Consider the following 22051-nt stretch of genomic DNA (forward strand, 5'->3'; position numbering starts at 1 on the left):
CCCGTTTCCTGCTTAAACACGCACCCCCATTTATCCGTGGGCGCCTCTGTTTTACCTTCAGTGACCCCTCCCGGGCTGTCCGCGAGGCTTCAGACGCTTTGAGGCTCTGGATTGTTCGTTATGCCAAAATGAACCCCCTATTTCCAAGTCCCCTCTGCAGGCTGCAGACTCACGGCCGTTTCCCCGCACCCAGGCCTGGAGGCGCTCACTCCCGCTCCCCGCTTCCAGAGCTCTGCTTGTCTGGCGGGTTCGTGATTTCCTACCTCGTCCTATCCCTAGGACCCCGAGACACTTAGGAACTGAGGTAAGAGGCCCTCGCCACTCGGCAGGTTGCCAAGGCTCCAGGCGCATGCAGAAACTGGAAATGAAGTTCCCGGAGCAGAAACAGGCTCTTCTCCGAGGTCATTTTACCCAAACTTGGGGCACGTTTCCCCTGACACAGGCGCCGCTCATTGCACCTTCAAACTTCTGGGGGTGCTGACTGGCTTCTTCCTTCCTCCCTATTCGATTCCCCTCTGAATTCCCCAGGACACTCACCTTCCCCGGTGGATTCTCGTGTTTCTATCCTCCTCCCTGCTGCCTGCCACAGAAGCTGCCAACCTCCTGTTCAGAATGCAGCAGGGGAGTGAGGGGTGGGAGCGCTTCCACGTTCTCCTGCAGGCAGGTGGCCTCCGTCCAGGAGAGGACCTGTGGCCTCTGCATCTGTCACTTTGACCCCCCATGCTGCCCTAGGAAACAACAAGTTTCAAGCCAAGACCTTCAAAACGTGGGAATTCCACCAGGGACTTTGCCATTGCCAGTCAATGCTATACAGCTCAGTCAAACTCCTGCATGGGTTCTTAGCTTGATTGACAGCCCAGTTTGGGGGGGGAGGGGGGCTTTCTGTTGAGAGTTCTAATTTAGGAGTGTGCTTTTCTCCTGCCTGTGATTCTATAGCTGGAACGCACTAGAAGAGCTGCAACCTACACATTTATATCTCAAAAGTCCACCCTTTCTCCCTCAGGACTGGCAATATGAGTTAAAGTCCTCCAATTCTCCCTGATCTTGAGCTCTTAACTTTGCTCTCTGCTTCCTGCAGCCTTCTTCATCTTTAGATTTGTCCCCCTATCCTGCTATCACTTTTGGCAATGAGGTGAGTGCATCTTCTACTCAATGATCTCCTGTCTTGGTCTTCATCTTTTCAGGTACAAAAACTTGGAGTCATAACTCGATCTAGGGAAAATCAGGCTTTAGGGGAAGCCTATATCTTATATAGGCTTATTTTATATATAACACAGGAGATAGAAATTCCTGTAATTAAATAAGAAGTAGAGTTAGATTTAAAAAATAAAACAACAGTAGACTTAGATCCAGCAAGATAACTTATTGGAACGAAGCAATTGCCTTGAACTTTGTCTCTCTCCCAATGAGGTAAAATAACACATTAAAATGTATATTTGAAGCCAAAATTTCTTACTCTTTGACATAATTGATGACCATCATGGTGTTATGAAAAATTAGCATATTGTACTGTGTCCTAGAATTGGCAAGACTCCTTAATTTGATTTAATTTCCAGCTTCCTACTTTGTCAGCCTCTGATGGCCATCAGTGAGCTATACACTCCAGACTAGGACAAACTGATGGAAGTGGGGAGACAAATTGAATAAAAAAATAAATACTCCACAAGTGAGAAATGATGGCAGAAACAGACATTTGCCGTGAGATTATATGTAATAAAAAGATTTCAAAACTTGAAATGACCAATAGTTCTCGATTTTTAAAATAAACCGTGGAACATAATGGAATATGCTGCAGCTGATAATATGAATGAGGCATGTTACTATGTACTGATGTGAATTACATATACATGTAAATATATGTACACTTGAATGAACTGCAGACTCACATGCAGTTGTAAGAAATGATAGAGAACACTTGACCCTAGTTTCCCCCAATGGTAACATCTCTGCATGTTGGAATATCACAAGCAGGATATTGACATTGATACAGTCCTCCAGTCTTATTCTGATTTCTGCCTCTGTACTCATTTTTGAGTGTGGTGGTGGGCATTTAGTTCTGTGTGGTTTTATTCCATGTGCAGATTCATGTGTCCACCTCTCACAGCAAGCATCCCTCCTGTTGCCTTTTAATAACCATACCCACCATCTCCTAGCACTCCCTCCTTAACACCAGGACATCAGAAACTGATTGTTCATTTGTCTAATTTAGTCATTTTCAGAATGTTGTAGAAGTGGAATCACACAAAATATAACATTTGGAGACTGACTTCTTTTCCGTGTAATTCCTCCAGAAAGTCATCCAAGTTGCCACATGTACCTATAGTCCATTCCTTTGTACTGCTGAGTTGTGTTCCACAGTATAGATATATCATAGGTTGCTTAGTCATTCACCTGGTGATAGAGATTGTTTCCAGTTTGGGCTGTTTGGGGGTAAAGATGCTAGAAAAAATTACATATAGATTTTTGTGGGGACATGAGTTTCTGTTTATTATTGGATTATCTGATAATTTCCTGTTCAGTTTTGTAAATAACTGCTAAACCATCTTCCTAACTCACTGTACCATTTTACCTTCCCCCCAGCAGCAGTTGAGTTTCCTCACATCCTCACCAGAACTGGATGTTGTCATTACATTTGTTTTAGCCATTCTGATAGGTGAAGGGTGATATTTTGTTGTGATTTTAATTTCTATTTCCCTAATGGCTAATGTTGTTGAACATTTTCTCACATGTTTATTTGCCATCTGTGTATCATCATGGGTGAAATGTCAAAGTGTCTCTTCATGTCTTTTCTCCATTTTCTAACTGAAGTGTTAGCTTTCTTTTTTAATCTGTTCAGTTTTGAGAATTCTGTGTACATGTTCTAGATACTAACTTTTGTCACATATGCGGTTTACAAATCCCCTCCCCCCAATTTGTAGCTTGTTTTTTTCCAACTGCTTCATGGTGTCATTTGCAGAATAAAAGTTCTTAATTTTGAAGGGATCCAATTTATCTCTTTCCTTTTAAGGATTGAGCTTTTGGTATCAAGTCAAAGGAATCTGCCTGACCCTAGATACTGAAGATCAACTGTTATTTTCTGAAAGTTTTATAATTTTACATTTCATTCTGTGATTCATTTTAGTTTGTGTATACAGAATGAGGTTTAGGTCAATGTGGGTTTTTGTTTTTATTTTTGTTTTGTTGGGCTTTGTTTTAGGTTTTTTGTTTTGTTTCATTTTTTGCCTATGGATGTCCAATTGCTCCAGCACTGTTTGTTGAAAAGACAATTCTTCCTCCTTTGAATTTTTTTTCTGCACTATTGTCAAAAATCAGTTGGGCTTATTTCTGTGGGTCAGTTTATATTTTTAAGGGAAAGAAATAACCAAGATGAATACTGTTTATGAGTGTGTACCATTCATTTAAAAGGGCGGTTCAGTGGTTAAGTGTCTGCCTTACGTGTCTGCTCAGGTCCTATCCCAGCGTCCTCAGATGCAGGGGAGTCAAACCTCTGGCTCCCTGCTCAGCAGAGTCTCTTCTCTCTCTCCCTCTGCTCCTTCCCCCAGTCATACTCTGTCTCTCTCTTTCAAATAAATAAATTAAATGTTAAAAAATACAGAGTGGCCTGAATATTATATACACATATAACTCTGGAAAGCTATACAAAAACTCTTTCCACTATGGAGGGAAACTGAAGTTAGAGCATATAGATAGAAAAAGGCATTTTTTTCACTGCATGTATCCCAATATCATTTGAGCTTCATATCATGATTATTATTTTTAAAATAATTTAAATATTAAAATTCTTAATAGGCAATGAAAATACACTTTATGTCAGTTGATTACAGCTTTCTTTTAGACTTTGTTTTCCAGTTACATGGAAACAAATGATTTTGCTGTGTTCAGATAGCATTTATTTCTGACATTTCTTTACTTACCTCATAAAAAGGCTGGAGTTGTGCTAGGCAAGCACGGAATTCCAGATCAGCTTCACACAGATAGATGAAAATATGAGTCTGTTGGGAGACATTGAGGATACAGTTGGTATTCCAGAAAGGAAATTGCTAAAAAACTAACAATCTGGTGGAGAAGCAAGCACTCCCACTAACTTTTATTCTTTTTGAAAGAATTGCTTTCAAGCAAGATTTTGATTGCCCGAAACACCCAGATATCTCTGAAATTTGGACTCTTCTTGGGAGAAAATAAAACATCAGAACTCCACTCAAACCTCCTAGGTATTACAGTAATTATTTCTTTTTTTCTGGACCGATTGATAGACTCCATGAGAGGCCAGTTGATCCCAAGACCAAAACAGGGATGTTCAATAAATGAGGATGTATCGCTTACCGTTTAGGTAGGACTCCTATTTCTCTTTGGACTGGCAGCTATGTAGAATTTCAAAGTCACCTTCAGGGTGTCAAAACATACATAGTTGGCAGGATTTGAACCTGCATGGGGAGACCTTAATGGATTTCTAGTCCATCACCTTAACCACTCAGCCACAACTATACAACAAAGCCTCCTGTTGTTAAAGTTAATAGCCATTCTGAATTTCAGCTCTCTATAGGATCAATTGTATACCAGAAAGTATATTTGTAGTCAATCTCTCCGATTCTTTAACATCATTTGGATGATTATCCTATTGTTGCACTGTATTGGCAAGTAACATTTTATCCTCAGACCTGCAAGCACTTGTATTCTGGTGGGTTGCTGGAATGAGATCAGCTTCCTGCTCTGGCAGCCTCTCACGAAGACTCCTGAGATACATCCCACAACTGGAACAAGCTTTACATTCACTCCAGAATTATATGTAATAGGTACAATTTTTAAAAACAAGAGTGAAAAGGTCATGTACAGGCATATATTTTAACTCTGGAAGGTTCTACCAGACCTGGCTTCAGGTTGCTGGTGTGGGTAGAAATTGAATAGCTGAGCTTATGGATTGCAGAGAGGTCTTAGTTTTCACCATATATACTTCAAAATAATCTGAGTTTTTTTTTACTTTTTTGAACTGCCACAGTTTTCCAAACATGAATGCACCATTTTCATTCCCACCTGCAGTAGGTGCTGGTTTTGATTGCTCCTATCCTCCCCAACACTTGTCATTGTATGGCATTGTCATTACAGCTAACCTAATGGGCGTGAAGTGGTATCTTACTGAGGTTTTGATTTGCATTTCCCAAATGATCGAGGATAGCAAGCATTTTCTCCTGTGCTTACTGGCAATTTGTATATCTTTCTTAGAGAACAGTCTATTTGTGTCCTTTGCTCATTTCCAATGGTCGTCTCTCCCTTGAGTTGTAAAAGTTCTTTATAAACTCTAGATGCAAGCCCCTTATCAGATATGTGATTTGAAAATATTTTCTCCTATTCTTTTGGTCATTTTTTATTTTCTTGATAGTGTCTTTTGAGGCACAAAAGCTAAAAAAAAAAGAAAAAAGATCTTGATGAAGTGTAATTTATCTACTCTTTTTTGTTGCTTGTGCCTATTTTGTCATATCTAAGAATCCACTGTCAAATCTGAGGTCATGATTTCCCCAGTATTTCCTTCTAAAAGTTTTATAATACTAGACCTTATATTATGTCTTTGACTCACTTTGAGTTAATTTGTGTAAATTGTGTGAGGTAAGGGTCCAATTTCATTCTTTTGTAGGTGGTTATCTCGTTTTCCTGACACCATTTGTTGAAAAGACGATTCTTTCCCCCACTGAATAGTCTTGGCACTTCTAATAAAAAACCAGCTGACCATAGACATATGGCTTTATTTCTGGACTCTCAATTCTATCCATTGATCTCACTGGCTTGATTATCACTGCCTTGTAGTTACTTTTAAAACTTGACAAGTGAGGCCTCCTACTTTTTCTTCTTTTTCAAGATTGTTCTGGATATTCTAGGAATTCTTGAAATTCCATGTGAATCTGAATCAACTCATCAGTTTCTACGAAGAAATCAGCTAGCATCATGAAAGGGAAGATCAATTTGAGTGAGAATTGCCTTCATAACAATGTTAAGATGCAATGCATAAACATGAGATTTCTTTATCTATTTTCATTTATTTCAACAGTCTTTTGTAGTTTTCAGAGTATAAGTTTTGCACTTCTTTTATTAAATTTATTCCCAAGTATTTTGTTCTTTTTGATGATGTTTTAAATGGAAAAATTTACTTTTGGCCCTTTTTTCCACTCCTATGAAACATGATGAGTTGTCTGAAGCCTCTCAGATATATATATATATTAAGTGCTGGGAGGTGTCAGGGATAAAATTGCGTAGTATAGCTTATGTAGACAAAAACAAAAAATTTTAAAAATCCAACAACAGAAAAACAAACTGAAATAAACTGCCTTTGAATTCAAAAGGCTGGCTTCAGAGGCCAGAGTGCTAACCATTATACCATAGAACAATTTTGGTTAAAAGGTCCCTTTTATATGATTCATGCTGTCATAAAATTCCATTTCCGAATGAATTTAATCTTATTGACTGGGGTATAGCAACACAGTTAAGACAAAGAACATGCCCCTGCTCTTGCGAGTTGAGTCCACTAGGAGGGATACTCTATACACATACAATTAATATACCCCACATAGGAAGATCATGAATAAACTGCTTAAGATTGAAAGTACAGGGGTGCCTCCTGGCTGGCTCAGCCAGTAGAACAGGTGAATCTTTACCTTAGGGTTGTGAGTTTGAGTCCCACATTGTTTGTAGAGATTACTTAAAAATAAAAACTAGAAAAAAAATTTTTTAAACTGAAAGTATATTGGCAGAGATGAATTGGGAGGCATAAATAAAAATGTAAACCTGTCATTTTTAGATGAATGGGACTTGAAGATGCTGGTTGGAAGAAATTGCTGGTCCATGGTTTTATATACATATATACAAGAGACAGCTTGTGGAACTAGATCCTCAAAGTAGAGCCTGTTTGTCCTCAATGTGATAACGTAATATAAGAGTGAAAAAAAGAGAATCAATTTGTCAATGCCCCTAGCAACATAGATCAGGCAAGTCCTCAAAAGTCATTTGCCTTAGGCAAACAGGTGCCTGTTTTGGTCTGTAAGCATCATAAATATACATGGGCATGGCAGTGGGTGTCTTGAATTCCAGTAAAGCTTTCTTCCTTGGTGTGGGGGCAAGTGTGAGTTTGTCATTGGGAGCATTGGGAGGACAGATGTTGGACTCAGGTCAGACATACCTATTATAAGTTAGAATTTGTTTGGAGCCCACATATCTCCTCATAGTCATTTTATGTATTTTCCAAAATAACAAACTAGAGTGAACAAACTCTTCTTCTCATTTAGTGGTCGTGAAGTTATTAAGAAAGAAATTATTAACTAATTTTTGGTTCAAAATCTCATGGTGTGTAAAATAACACTCATCCTCTCACAAAGAGGTGCCCCTGACAAAACCAACGACTGTAGAAACCCTGTCAGGGAATTCACACTGTTGGAGACATAGATGGAAGGCTGAGAACTGTCTGCACTTTAGAAACTCTTGTATGTCACATAACCTCATTGTAACGAATGGGCTTCACCCTACTAAACTGGAATTAAATACAAAGTTGCTAAAGAAATATCATCTTTCAAATATGTCTATGTGAGTCATTACATCAATTTTATTAAGGAGGCCAAAGTGCACCCATGCCTGAAGCTAAGATTCTAGTCAAACCAGTTCTTGGAATTCTCTCATCTTTTTCAGAGGGCTCATGAGTGTGGGTTCCTCAGAGCACACGCCTGGGACACTAAAATAAGGCAGGTAGGTACAGCAGAGTGAAATGGAACCCTGTCCTCTTTTTTTTTTTTTTTTCCTGTCCTCTTTTAACCAGAGATTATTGGAACCTCTATTTCATCTCCTTCACAACCCTAAGTCTCCACTGAGAAGAAGCCCTTAATTTGTAATATTCTGGGATGTCTGGGTGGCTCAGTGGCTGAACATCTGCCTTTGGCTCAGGTCATGATCCTGGGGTCCTGGAATCAAGTTCCACATTGGGCTCCCCACAGGGAGCGAGCCTGCTTCTCCCTCTGCCTATGTCTCCGCCTCTCTATGTCTCTCGTAAGTAAATAAATAAAATCTTTTAAAAAATTTTGTAATATTCTCCATTTTTTATTGGAGAAGGAAGCACAGAAAGGGAAATAGATGCTAGGCAACATTAATTCTCTTAAAACTTAATGAATTTTCTGAATTCTGTGTTTTCAGAGTGTTTATTGCAATTGCCACTCAGAGGTGGCACTTTGCACTTGGGAGTCTTAGAAACCTCATAAACAGCATTTTATTTAGGATGCTCTGTTGCTTCCGAAGGACTACCAGATAATATAGCCAAGGAAACATAAACATTTCCTAAAGTATATAAGGAGAAAGGATGGGTTAATTGATCTACTCCATGCAGACTTTTAGATGGTGCCAGATAAACAAAAGAGATGAAAGAACACTCTAAAGGAACTTACTTAGAAAGGACACAGCACCAGTTAGATTCATAGATGGGGTTAGTTTCTACTACATTAGGCTAAATCATTTGAGGTGATTGAATAATTAATCACCTGGGCTTTGAGGATTAAAATATGATCATCCATTTCCTCAAACACACTCTCACTCACACACACACATTCTGCAGGCATCACAAATGACAAATATAAAACCAGTTTGATATGAGATATAGGTATAAAGAAATATGGGGGCACTAATAGTATTGTGTTTTCTTACAGGATATTTTGGCAAAGACACCATAAGAGGCATAGAAGCAGGTGAATGAGGGGTGAAGTTGAAGGCTTCTTCAAGTAGGAGACATGGGTCAGGATTTAAGAAATGAAAAAGCTGGAGGTGAGAAGTGCCCACAGGAGGAAGCTAATTATCAACTTTGAGAGCAGAGGAGCCCTACCTTGGCTCTAGGGCAGCTACTCAGCCAATCAGAAACTGTCCCACAGATGAAACAAAGGCAATCCTTTTTTAGCACATTTTTATTTTAAAATTCTGTAAACAGTTCATGTGGTTTTCTTCCCTCTATTCCCTTGATGATAGAATTAAGAATTATTTGCACAGGAGGACGTTAACCTTCCATTAGCTTTGACCTTCTAGAATTCTGTTAATTTCTGAGTCTCAGCAACCAGTATGCTGGATATGAGAGCAGGAAAGGAGAAAGATGAAGAGTTTTTGTGGAAAATGATCAAATTCATCCTCCAGAAACCTGCCTTTGTAGACAAAGCCAAGTCCCGTTTATTTTGCTAGCACTGCTCACCAAAGAGGACTTGTTACAGCTTAGTATCAATGCCCCACTTGACTTTGAAACTCAAAGCTTTTAATTATACTTCCTGCCTCAAAGGCCCACATGAAAGAGGAAGGGATCTGATATTTCACCAATACAGTGAGCACCGTGTTAACGAAAAATTATTAGAGACATTCTTGGAAGAGGTGCACACAGGTCTGACAACCATGCCCAGATCTCTGCTGCCCCACTAAGCTGCCAGGGCAGTGATGGGCTATATTTTTCGAAGAATGTCTAGGGAGGTAGTGAGCCTAGCGTCCCTTTCAGGCATTGATTTAAGACACCAACGCCTGCTTGTTATGCATGCAGTGCAATTCTGCACCTGAACGGGGCCTGGCTTGCGCCTAGATGGAGTCAAAGCCTCAATTCATCACTGCTGTCCTGGACGGTGGGACAAACCAGCCCAGAGATCCGTTGTCCATCCTGTTCCACGACAAAATTGGCTTTATCTAATTTCTTTAGCTGTGTAGTGGTTTCCTATCAATACACATGTGGATTTGGGTTTGGGGACCATCGCTCTGAGTCAGGGCTTTCACCTGCATTTGATCCAAAAGGTCCTGGAATTTCCTTTTCTGTGTGGCAAGGGCGGGCAGAGCTGGAGAAGAGCCCAGGTAAGGGTGGATGGAATTCCTTGGAGAGGCAAACACTGCTGCCAACATTTCCTTCGGGAAAGGGTGCTCTGGTTGCAGCAAACACGAAAGCATCACAAAGCCTGGGCTCTTCTTCGCGGAAAAGAAAACACTTGGAGGAGTGCGGTCGAGTTACTCGTGAAAAAAGTTAGTAGAGAAACAACGTTGGCGTCTGGCTGTCTGGGGGCAGCAGGCCGAGTCTTTCATTGGCCCTATAAAGAAAGGGCCAGGGTAGGGTCCTTCCCGAGAGGCCAGAGCAGCGCCTGGCGCCTGGCACCGGCGGGGAGACAAGAGGCTGCCTCCCCGAAGTGGGGAGAGCCGTAGTCGGCAGGATTCGAACCTGCGCGGGGAGACCCCAATGGATTTCTAGTCCATCGCCTTAACCACTCGGCCACGACTACGCGGGAGCCCGGGGCCTCATTAGCATAAATAGCCGCCGCGCTGCCGGTCTCCTCAAGGGCCACGTTTCCCACCACAAGGTAAGTGTCCTCGCCCTTCATGTTTCTTCCTGTTTGACATCGTTCAGACCGAGAGCAGCTGTGATGGCGAGTTGGCAAAGTCACACTTCCTCCGTGGCCCGTGAAGGACCCCTCACTCCGAGGGCCGGATAGAGGGAGACGCAGCAGACCTGGGGGAGCCCAGCTTCCTGCTGGGGCAGCTTCTGCTGGGGACCCGTGTGACACCCGACACTCCGGCCCGGGCTCGAGCATTCGCTGCAGAATCGAGAGGCTAGCGATGATTTGAAAACCTCGAAATGACCATCGGTTTTCAAAGTAACTTTTGGAACATCCACATATGGAAGATCCTGTAGCTGATAAAAGGAAGAAGGCGCCCTTCTAGTTATCAACAAGTCGTTCGCTGGTGTGTCTGTTGTGGCCTAGTCTTGAAAGACAAATAATGCATTCATAAGCATCATTAGTACAGAGTCAAACTTACTTTAAAACCAAACAAACAAATAAAAAAAAAAAAAAACAACCCTCACTTTTTGGAATTTTGACTTGAAGGAAAATAAGTCAGCTACAGCAGCCTCTTCCAGAGATAGGCAGGACTTCTTTCCCAAGTTTGTTATCTTCAGCCTTGGATTTATTTTATGAAAGAATCCTATCCAAAGCTCCTGTTTTCTTTTGTAGAGATCGAAATCTTTAAACCCAGACTCTGCTGCCAGACCCTGGCAGGGTCAGACATCAATTCTGTCACTTACTACCTGTGTCATTTTGAGGGATCTTAAGATCTTTATATCAGTTTCTCATGATTTGAAGTGAGGATGTCATAGTTTAATATGCTGCAATGTGCTTAGAAAAATCCATAGATTTTTGGCAACCTCTGTTGCCAAATTAGGCTTTTATTTCTTTTGCTAAACAAATATCTCATCAAAGGAAGCTGATTTTTTTTTTGTTTTCACTGAAGTCAAATGGACACAGAAATAATGCACAACTCTTAAACATCAGGATTTATGATTTTCACAATCCACATACCCGTGTGATCCAGATGGAAATAGGTCTCAGCCAACAGCCCAGAAGCTCCCACCCAACCCCAGGCATTTCTCACCATGACCAAGGCCATCAAAGTGTGCTGGTGAGAAGGTCACTAGGATTACTGAGAAGTTCACGGTTGCTCTATGTGTAAGCTGGGGCTCACTGAAGGGGACGTGGTCACAGAGTTTGGCTTGTTAATGGCAGTGGGAAAGAGAGGATGCCAAAGCACTACACCGCTGGTGGAAGTAGTGAAGGTCAAGAAGCCAGAGGTTTGCAATTATCCAACGACCAACTGGGTCGGAGGTTCAGTTGAGGAGGCTTCACACCCAGAGCTGTGAACAGAGTGTCCCTAAGCATAAAACAGATGGTTGATACATGTGCTGCATAATTTAAATAACCAAAATAGGCAAGGATGAATGGGAGACAGAGAGCACTTCCCTGTAGGAAATCATGATAATCTGACAAGTTCCTGGACCTAGGCTTGCCTCTTTTTCTAAAAGCTGTATATTTTAGGGGCACCTGGGTGGCTCAGTCATTAAAGTGTCTGGTTTCAGCTCAGGTCATGATTCCAGGGTCCGGGGATGGAGCCCCACCTTGGATCGAGCCCCACATGGGGCTCCTTGCTCAGCAGGGAGTCTGCTTCTCCCTCTGCCTCTGCTGTTCCCCTCACTTGTGTCCTCTGATTCTTTCTCTGTGTCAAATAAAATCTTTTAAAAAATAAACAAAAGTTGTATATTCTAAAAATCATATGGTTAGCCTAATCATATGTCATGCCATGATTTTTTAGTCAACTTTGTGTATTCAGTGAGGCTAAACATTCTATTTTAGAGATTGTTCACTTGCAGGAAGATGGGCATAAACACCAACTGTAGTCCCACCCCCACCCACAAGCTGCCAAGTCCTAGTGGGGAGCCCAGAGCCCCATCCTCACCAAGCTGTAGCAAGGTGCTCCCTCCACCCCTGTTCACTGCCCCCCAACACAAGGTATCTCTGAGAAGGCAGAACAAGAGGCTGAGACTTTCATTGCTCAGACTTTAAAGAGGCTTTTCCCATACCCTATTGGCAGAGACCCTATAGGGGATCTTGTATAACCACCCCCTACTTGGCAGGAATGGAGGGTCTGTTACCTCCCCACCAGGGTGGCATCAGAAGAGGCCTAGTGGTGACACAAGACTCTCATCATTGCTTAGCTGTAAGGAGGCCACACACTCCCTGTCAGTAGAGATCACATGTGAAGCAATAACGAGGCTCTCCTAGTCTTCCAATCCAGGGAAGTACCAGTGGAAGTCTAGTGGGGAGCTAGGACTCCTCCTCTTGCACAATAATAAGAAACCTACACCTAAATATGGAGAGATGCTGAATGAGAAACCTGGAATTCCATTTCCACCTGATAATAACCAGGAGGTTTCCCCTTCTCCTGTCCAAAGCAGTGTTAGATGTTCGAGGGAACCACCTGAAACAGAAGGTTTAAATAACATCCAAAGTCCCATAGCATAATACCCAAAATGTCCGGGAATCCATTGAAAATCCCTTGTCATGCCAAGAACCAGGATGATCTTAAACTGAATGAAAGATACTCAGTAGCTGTTGTGATAGGCAGAATAATGGAATCCTCAAATGTCCATGTTCTAATCCCTAGCACTTGCCAATATATTGCCTTGTTTCAGATGGTTCCCTCGAACATCTAACACTGCTTTGGACAGGGGAAGGGGAAACCTCCTGGTTACTATCAGGTGGGAATAAGAACACAGAGGGATGAGAACCAATCAGTGCCAGAGATGGAGGAAGGAGTGGAGGATGGGAGGAGAACAGGTGTGGCTGCCTGAAAGGAGATCAGGGATCCTGTGTTGAAGGAAATGTTTTCTCTTCACTGTATTTGTGTCAACATACTTACTGTTACATTGTAGGATAACTTGCAAGTTGTCACCACCTGGGGGAAGTGGGGAACTGGATAAAATGTACAGGAGATCTCTCTGTATTATTTCTTAAGAAGTGCATTTGAATTAAAATGCATTAAAAATTAACTTAAATATGCCACTTCTATTATTATTGTAGTTTCCCTTAAAGATTTAACATGCATACTTAACAAATCTAAATGTAATCAATATCAGATGTAACAAAACTTGATTTCAGCCTTGAAGTCAACACTTTGTTGATTGGTTTTGCTTCATCCTTTGCCTTTATTAAGCCAAATAGCCAGGTGCCTATTTCCACATCATTTTTGGCACCCTTAAATTTAAGCTTGATGAATAATCATGAGATTGTATTATTTGCTGTCATATCTAATCAGTGTGAGATTACGAGTGATATGAACAAGGCATATCATCCAGGTTTACTGTGGCTGCCTGAAAAGTTATTTTAAAACAAGAATAATAATTCTAGCTATTAAGAACAGAATGAAAATCTCTTATATGCTTTGTATATTAAAATACTACCAATTTGTTGAAATGTGAATGGATTTTTCACTACCTGGGGTAAAATGCTTCAATAACTAATAAATGTGAAAGTGGCTAATTTTGTTTATTTTATGTAATATTAAGAATTATTTACAAATTAAGTATAAAGATAATTTATTTTATTGTTAAGATTTTATTTATTTATTCATGAGAAACACAGAGAGAGGCAGAGACATAGGCAGTGGGAGAATCAGGCTCCCTGTGAGGAGCCTGATGTGGGACTCCATCCCAGGACCTCAGGATCACAACCTGAGCCAAAGCAGATGCTCAACTACTGAGCCACCCAGGTGCTCCTAAAAGGATAATTTAAATATTGAGAATTCTTTAGCTAGATAGTTAGCAGTAAGAATATCTCACACTTTTACTCCCAATAGATATTTATAAATATCTGTCCAGCGTGGAGCCCAATGCAGGGCTTAAACTCTAGACTCTGAGATCAAGGCATCAGTAAGACCAAGAGTCAGGGGTTTAACCAACTGAGCCACCTGGACACCCCTAGTTTTAAGCCTTTAAAGAAAAAGTTCTGTTTGAGAATTCTGCCCATGTGGTCAAGACAATTTAAAAGTAAAATGTTTACTTTGCTGTATTAAACTTCACAAGAAAGAAAGACTCTAAAATTATGTGTTATATCATGATAGATCTTCACTTTTTCAAATATAATAAAGTCTATGAATAAAAGGAGAAATGGTGAGAAACAAATGGGTCCATCTAAGTTAAGAGAGGACAGAGGGCATTTTGGGGGCCCAACTATGCAGTATAGTGACTGAAGAAAAATTTAGCAAATGATAATGAAGCACAATAATATACTTATTTTAACTTCTGACTACTAAAATTTTAATTTTAGTATAATTATAATATGCTAATATATTCATATGTTATAGAATATATTAAAATTTACTGCTAATAATAATTGATTTTTCAATAATATTTCTTGGTTATTTTATATCCTGGAATTTATATATTCCTCTTTGCCAATGGTTATCATGTGGCTTTGGCCATGAACTCAGACAAGCACTGATTTTATAGTCATTCATCATTTGCATGAATTATGACTCCATTGAACTTTGTTTTTAATCTTTTCTCACAATAAATAACTCTAGGATAATTTGACCCTGATCACAATATCCCATTTTTTATATTACTCTTGTCTATTATTTTTGTTCCATCTTGTTTCTACATCTCAAAAGTTAGTAATTACTAATGACATTATTTTATGCATTCACTGTTTATTTAGATGTTCCTGTGTGTTTCTGAATGTTCCTGTTGTTTATAATTTTGTATACCATTCGGTCATTAGTTCCAATTTCTTGTTCATTAATCTATTCATCATTTCTATTGTATCTACTATTCAAACTATATATTTGAGCTTTTAATGTCAATGAACAAATTTCCCCTTTATGATTTTATTTCTTTTTATGGTTATTATTTATTAAAAGTGATCTTTTTCATATTTTACTCCTTAATGATAGAATTCTTTTGTTTACTGTGTTTTTTAGTATTAATTTACTATTTAATATGTATAATTTATTATCTTCCATTAGAATATATTCTGTAGGTGAATCATAATGCGAGAGAAAAACAGTGGAAACAAAAGTTTGGGAAGATGTGAAAAAAGAATTGTAGATGATTATCACATTGATGAACATAGTGGATTAATATGGCTAAGACTTCATATATTAGGAAGAAGTTGCTAGCTATGAATTGTGCATGCTCAGGGCATAACTCAATTTCCTAGCCTTCTGCACAGCTAGAATGCAGGCCTGTGCCCTAAGCTTTGCCAATCAAATGTGTGAAAGCAAAATTCCTTCTTTCGGAAGAAACAGGTGGCACAGGTCCCACACAGAATTGCTTCCTGGTCAGGTAAGTTCAAGTGGCTATGTAAGCTTTAGAGATAGTGGTGGCATAGGGCCTTGCAATGGCATATATGTTGGAGGACATAGAGAACTAGAGAGAACTGGCAGTTAACTAGGAATTACAGGATTATGAATAATTTGGAGAATTGGATAGTATAATATAAAAGGGTGAGTGATATTACTGTGCCCAAGCATTTGGAGGGCAAAAATGACAGATCAAAGTTATAAATTCTCAGCTAAGTGTGTCATTACTGAATCCCAGATTTCCTCTGCCCTAAAACAATTTCAATATCCCATGACCCCAGAGCTGACATAATCCAAAACCAAATTCATCAATTTCCCATTGACAAAAGGTGGATGAATGAACTGCAATTTATTGACACAGTAGAGAATTATTCATGAATGAAGGAGTGAATGAATGGCAGCTACTTGTGAAAGTAACAATTTCAGCAATATGGTTTTAAGTGAAAAAGACCCATAAGATAATGTATAGCCTGATACTGTGTATCTTGAAATAAAAATATACAATTTTTAGAAATGCAATAGATAAAACTAAGGAAGACACTTTGGAATTATTTTTTGAGGATCTCAGGAACTGTCTTTCCTTAAGTTCTGACACATACTAACATCTACCAGAAAATGAGCTAACTTGCTGTTGGAACAGTTTTATGACAATAAAATGATCACAGAAATGTTGTCAGATACAATTCAAAAGCTCTGATGTCTGTGGAACATACTCATCATAGCAATTCTGTGTGGTGGATCAATGTCATAAAAATAACCAAAGGAACACTGTGGAAACACTTAGAAAATGTATCTGGATCTTTATTTGCTCTGTCCATAAGTACTTCAAATTTACATCTGTGGGCATCCAGCAGTGTTCAGTGTTCAAATATCTGAGACAGTCCAAGAAATTTTTTATTTAATAGATGAATAGATTTTTCCCAAATCTGTGTTTCTCAGTGGAAAGTGAAAGATGTGTAAATTCAGGTCATTGTACCTAATAGACATTATGAAGTCAGATTTTCTCTGGGCAAATATTGTATTCATAAGAATCTTTCTTCTCCTTCAATTCTGTTGCATCCTTTTGCACCAAGTGAGCTCATTACATTTTATAAAGCAATAACTCAGAAAACGTTCAACTCAACTCAAAATTGTGTGTCACAGAATATCTGTTAGGTGGGAGAGGAAAACAGGGAGAAGGAGGGAGGATGGTCCTCTACTCTGTCTGAACAATAGGGCAGCGAGTCAGTGTCCAGGTCCACACGGTGTCATCTTCCCCTTCAAGATCACACTCTGGGTTCACGTGAACTGGAGGTCCACTGCCAACTCCCCGTAAAAAAGGAAACTTGAAAAGGAGAACAGTCAGGTTCCACCGAGATTTGAACTCGGATCGCTGGATTCAGAGTCCAGAGTGCTAACCATTACACCATGGAACCCCACACTCGCTGGCCCCGACAGCGCTCCTCCCTGACAGGATGGATCTCCACCTCTGAGCTCAGGGAGTCCCAAGAAAGCTGAAATTCGCGTCTTAGTTTTTGACATCTGGCCCCGTGACACAGGGGCCTTGGCGTGCACAGGGCTCTTAGTGCAAAATCCCAAAGCAAATCGGTTTCTGGGGACAGACGAGACGGGTTCAGCCCTGGTGGCGCCCTCTGCCCTTCCTGCAGCCCCGCGGTCCAGACGCAGGTAGGGCGGCTCCACCTGCCGGCGGCCGGGCTCCGCCTGCCCCGTGCGGCTGCCCAGGTGGCGCCGCCTCGCGTGTGCGGGTCTTGCGTTCCCTCCTGCCCTCGCGGGTTAATCTCATGACCTGTAAAGTGTGGATGACGTCACGACACGGGCCTGGGGCCGGACCCCGGGGAGAAAGAGGCGCGTTTTCCTCCGGGGAAGCGCTCCGCCCTGCGGAGACTGAAGCGTAAGAGCAGGATAGAAACCTCGAGCGCCTTCCACGCAGGGTTTTGTCTCTGGAAGTTTTGACTCGGCTCTTCCGGGAGCGGCTGTGCGCCTGGCGCGAACTCCTCGGCAGGAAAGACCTCCTGCGGTCGCGAGGCTGGACGCGTCCGGACCGGTCCCCACGGGCGGAGGGGCCAGAAGCGATCCCCGGCCGTCAAACCAGAGGACTGGGGACAGAAGCAAAGCATCCTTACTGAGAGTAAATAATACTCGCAGGTGTCAGGGTTTGAACCTTCCCAACAAGAGCCTAGGAGAGGTGTCGGCATTCAGCGGAGACCACTTCTGTTGCAGAAAGACCTCTATCTGGTTTGCAAGGAGATGCTCCCAAAGAGGCGCAACAGTTAGGTGAAAACTGACCCAGAGATGGTGACCTGGGAGTAGCAGGGCTCAGTCCTCCTCCTCGTCCCCTGAGGCCCCTGGCCCTCGCCCTCACTAGCAGAAAGACAAAATGAAACTCTCCTGCCAAGTGGGGTAAATAAAGTGATTCCCAGAAGCCTTAGGAAGGAGACACCAGACTTGTCTGCATTTTCAACGCAACTGAACTTCAGATCTTTGCAACAAGTTCACAGAGAGTATTTGCAGGGGCTAGGGCTTGGACCAAGTTCTAGGCTCTCTGACAATCAATCTATAAGTAAATAAAGCTATAAATATTGAATAAATAAATGGGGGCTGTGGAGAGACGTTTGGGAAGTAAATGAAATGCCTTACCAGTGAACATGAAGACTACATTGCAGTTCCAACAGCCTGGCTCCAGTAGCTTTCCTGATGTAGAACCAACCTCAGTCTCAGGGAATCGCCCATGCAGAAGAGTTCCAAATAATCTAATTCCCCACTCTTTCATTGTGGGCTCTGCATAGTGGTTGCTTTCCAAAGAGTACATTAAGGAAAGGGAGAGAAATAGGGTAAGTGATCGAAGGAACCTGACAAACACAACTTCAGCCAGTGACCAAAGTCAACATCAGCAGGAGTAAGCCATTTTTGATAGTATATAACCTCGAAATGGTATAAATGGTGAACATGACAATGACACTTCTGTGATCTTCCTCCCCCAAACCTATAACTTTAATTATGAGAAAAACATCAGACAAATGAAGGCCATTCTACAAAACACCTGAGCAGTACTCCAAACTGTGCAAAGACAAGAACAAGCAAAGCCTGAGAAACTGCCACAACCAAGCAGAGCCTAAGGAAATGCAATGACAAACTATAATGTGGAATTCTGAATAGGATCCTGGAACAAAAATGGACACTAGGTAAAAACTAAGGAAATCTGAATGACTTTTGGACTTTAGTTAATGATAATGTATAAATATTTGTTCATTAATTGTAATAAATGTGCCACACTCATGTAAGATTTTAATCATAGGGGAAAGTGAGTGTGGGATTTGCAATGTGCACCAGCACAATTCTCTCCCCTTTTAACTAATGAGCCACATTGTCAGATGCAGTGATACTGCCCAAAGAGCCAACCACCTTCCTCAGAGCATATAGACTCATAGGAATTTAGAAGGAGGAATTCTCATGCCCTGCCAACTGCCGTGCTCAGCATTGTGGGCATAGCATTAAGGAGGATACTAAGTGTTGGCTCTGCCCTTGGAGATTTGGGGCTAATAGTGATAGGATAAACTACAATTATGAATAAATTAGTTAAGGGAGCCTGTAGATGGCTAGAGGCCAATCACATATTCTTCAAAGAAGAATAAAAACTGGATGTTTACATTTGAGCAGAGATTGCAGATACTGTTTCAAAGGGTGTCTTGGGTTCACACTTTTTCATATGGAAGATGCAAGATAGGGACACAGTCTATGGACTGGTTGTCTGGACAGCCATCTATAGTGAAAGCAGAAGAGGAGCTTTTTGATGGTTTGATGGTGGACCAAACTCTTGTCTCAGGCCAGAGCTGTAAGGTTGCTTTTAGCCTCAAGGGCCTACTTTGAACAAGCACTGGAGACTCCAACTGGGCTTTCCGCCTCAGCATAATGGTAAGTTTTCTGCAAAACTGAGGTCATTTCCACATGTTGCCAGTACTAGTCTGTGGGGATTGGTTTGAAGAGTGCATGCTCACTCATAGGCGTATTATTTATTTCCCCCTAAACAAAATATTGCTGAAAAATTCTCCTCTTTCCCAAGATAAAGAAGTCATTAAAGCAAAGATTCATAGTACATTTTTTTGGCTCTGGATTCCAGATCATATTGAATAAAATCTGTGAAACCCATTTCCCACAAAGGTGCCCCTAGACTTATCAATCATATATATAATTATATGTATCCATATTTTATTCGATATTATTATTATATATTATTAAATTATATATATTTATATATAATTATATGTATCCATATTTTATTCGATATGATCTATATTTTATATATATGTATGTATTATATATATATATTATATATATATATATGTATGAAGTAGTCTGCAAACTACTTCAGAGTGTTTGTGGAACACTTCAAGTCCATAGACTACAGGCTATGAATAGTCTACATTTGGAGATTCTCCTATGTCACCTAACCTAATTTTTAACTAACTAAAAAGAAATTCTCTAAGTAGAACTTAAGCATCGTACTGCTAAAGTCAAATCACCTTTTATTTTTTTTTTTTAAGATTTTCTTTATTTATTCATGAAAAACACAGAGAGAGAGGCAGAGACACAGGCAAGGGATAAGCAGGTTCCATGTAGGGAGCCCAACATGGGACTCAATCCCCGGTCTCCAGGATCACACCCTGGGCTGAAGGCGGTGCTAAACAACTGGGCCACCAGGGTTGCCCAGTCAAATCACCTTTAAATAGTGACTGTATTTTTCCTTAATATTTATCTTGTAAAGTAAGTCAAAGTTGCACCCATGACTGCATGCAAAACACTGGTTGGACTGGTTCTCAGAAGGCTGTTGGGGTGCAGATTCCTGAGAATGCCATCTAGGGAGTCTTGACTCAGATGTAAATAGGTCAGATGAAGCGGGGGGGACTGGGCTCCTTTCTATGACAAGGTAATGGCCTTACTTCAGCCTTGCCTTGGCACCACCGAGGGGAGCCCCTTAAATTCTCATCTTCTCCTCCTACCATTGAAGAAGTAGGCATGTGACTGGAAGGCAGATGCCAGACAGTCTTTGATGATGATCAAGCCTTTAATGATGCTCAGTGAGTCTTCTAGATCCTGTGTCATTGAAACCTAGTTTCCTTGGGCTTTTTCCTGTCCACTCACAGAGGCACTGTTACTCCCAAGTCACAACTATCTCATAAACTGCATTCCAGCCAGAAGGCATTGCTGCTCCTGAAAATCAAAAGATAAAGCAGAAATGATCCCAGAAGAAAATGCAGAAAATACGAGTAACAATGGTATGTTACAGTCAAATGGAAGTGAATACTGACTCAATAAAACACTAAGAATGCCTGCTAGGGGAGAAAGGGAAGGTAGAATTTAAAAGCATATAAACAACGAATTTAGACATCCCTCAAGAGAGAGATGAATAAAATTTAATTTTCCTAATGTTAAGGCCTTTGCATCATCTGGGAAAATGGTAAAATATCAATATAAGAATTGTTTGGGAGGTGCCTGGTTGGATCAGTGATTGATTATCTGCCTTTGGCTCAGGGCGTGATCCCGGGATCCTGGGATTGAGTCCTGCATCGCGCTCCCCACAGGGAGCTTGCTTCTCCCTCTGCCTATGTCTCCACCTCTGTCTCTGTGACTCTCATGGATAAATAAATAAAATCTTTAAAAAAAAAAAAAAAAAGAATTGTGTGGTCAGGACTCTATGTGGTGATCTCCAGCCTCACCATCCAAACAAGATCAAAGGAATTTGTGCCTTTCCTGTGAATAGAGAGGAAATAATGGAATAATGTACAACTATTTACTCAATACAAAATCAGACAAGATGTAAAAGGGGGACATAAAAGGACAGGATGATAGAGTGGGATATATCAGAAGGGACAGACAACTACACATGATAGGATGATCACCGTAACCCCAAATCTATTCAGTGATCAGTTGCTTGGGGTGGGGCAGGAGGGAGCTTCTGGGGCGGTGTCACAGCTCTGTGTCCTGGCCCGTGTGGGATCACATGGATGCCCCCCACCCCAGCCCTGTGATGCATCACTGCAGTGTGCACCTAACTTTCGTTCACGTCTTTACATGCACGTTCACAAAAAAAGACACAGAAAGAGAAGGTTAAAAAAGACCACAAAAGCCCATCTAGTTCCCAATTGGCAGTGTTTTCCAAGTTGTTTCATTGTGAGAATATGTGTCGATGAGTGAAAATTGTGGTATCTGTGGTGTCCAAGGGGTCTCTGGTATCTTCCAGCACCCTCAGGCAGGAGGTAGGTTTCTCTAGTCCTTTCTACCACTCCATGCTCAGGTTTCATTCTCATCGCCACAGTTTGGGTGATTCTCTCTTCAGGCCTCCCAAGATCACTTTCTAGACTGAGTGATGTCCTGGGGTGATGAGGCA

At 41.1% G+C, this 22051-nt stretch overlaps 3 non-coding genes across 3 annotated transcripts; all 3 read right to left on the bottom strand.

Moving 5' to 3' along the window:
• Positions 1 to 4403: 4403 nt before the first annotated feature.
• On the bottom strand, positions 4404 to 4485 carry TRNAS-AGA (transfer RNA serine (anticodon AGA)). The gene has a single exon. It is a non-coding gene; the product is annotated as a tRNA-Ser (tRNA).
• Positions 4486 to 10177: 5692 nt separating this feature from the next.
• On the bottom strand, positions 10178 to 10259 carry TRNAS-AGA (transfer RNA serine (anticodon AGA)). The gene has a single exon. It is a non-coding gene; the product is annotated as a tRNA-Ser (tRNA).
• Positions 10260 to 17009: 6750 nt separating this feature from the next.
• TRNAQ-CUG (transfer RNA glutamine (anticodon CUG)) lies at positions 17010 to 17081 on the bottom strand. Its single transcript has one exon. It is a non-coding gene; the product is annotated as a tRNA-Gln (tRNA).
• Between the last annotated feature and the right edge of the window lie 4970 nt (positions 17082 to 22051).

Source organism: Canis aureus, chromosome 37 (assembly GCF_053574225.1).
Source record: "Canis aureus isolate CA01 chromosome 37, VMU_Caureus_v.1.0, whole genome shotgun sequence".
In the NCBI taxonomy this organism is placed as follows: Eukaryota; Metazoa; Chordata; class Mammalia; order Carnivora; family Canidae; genus Canis; species Canis aureus.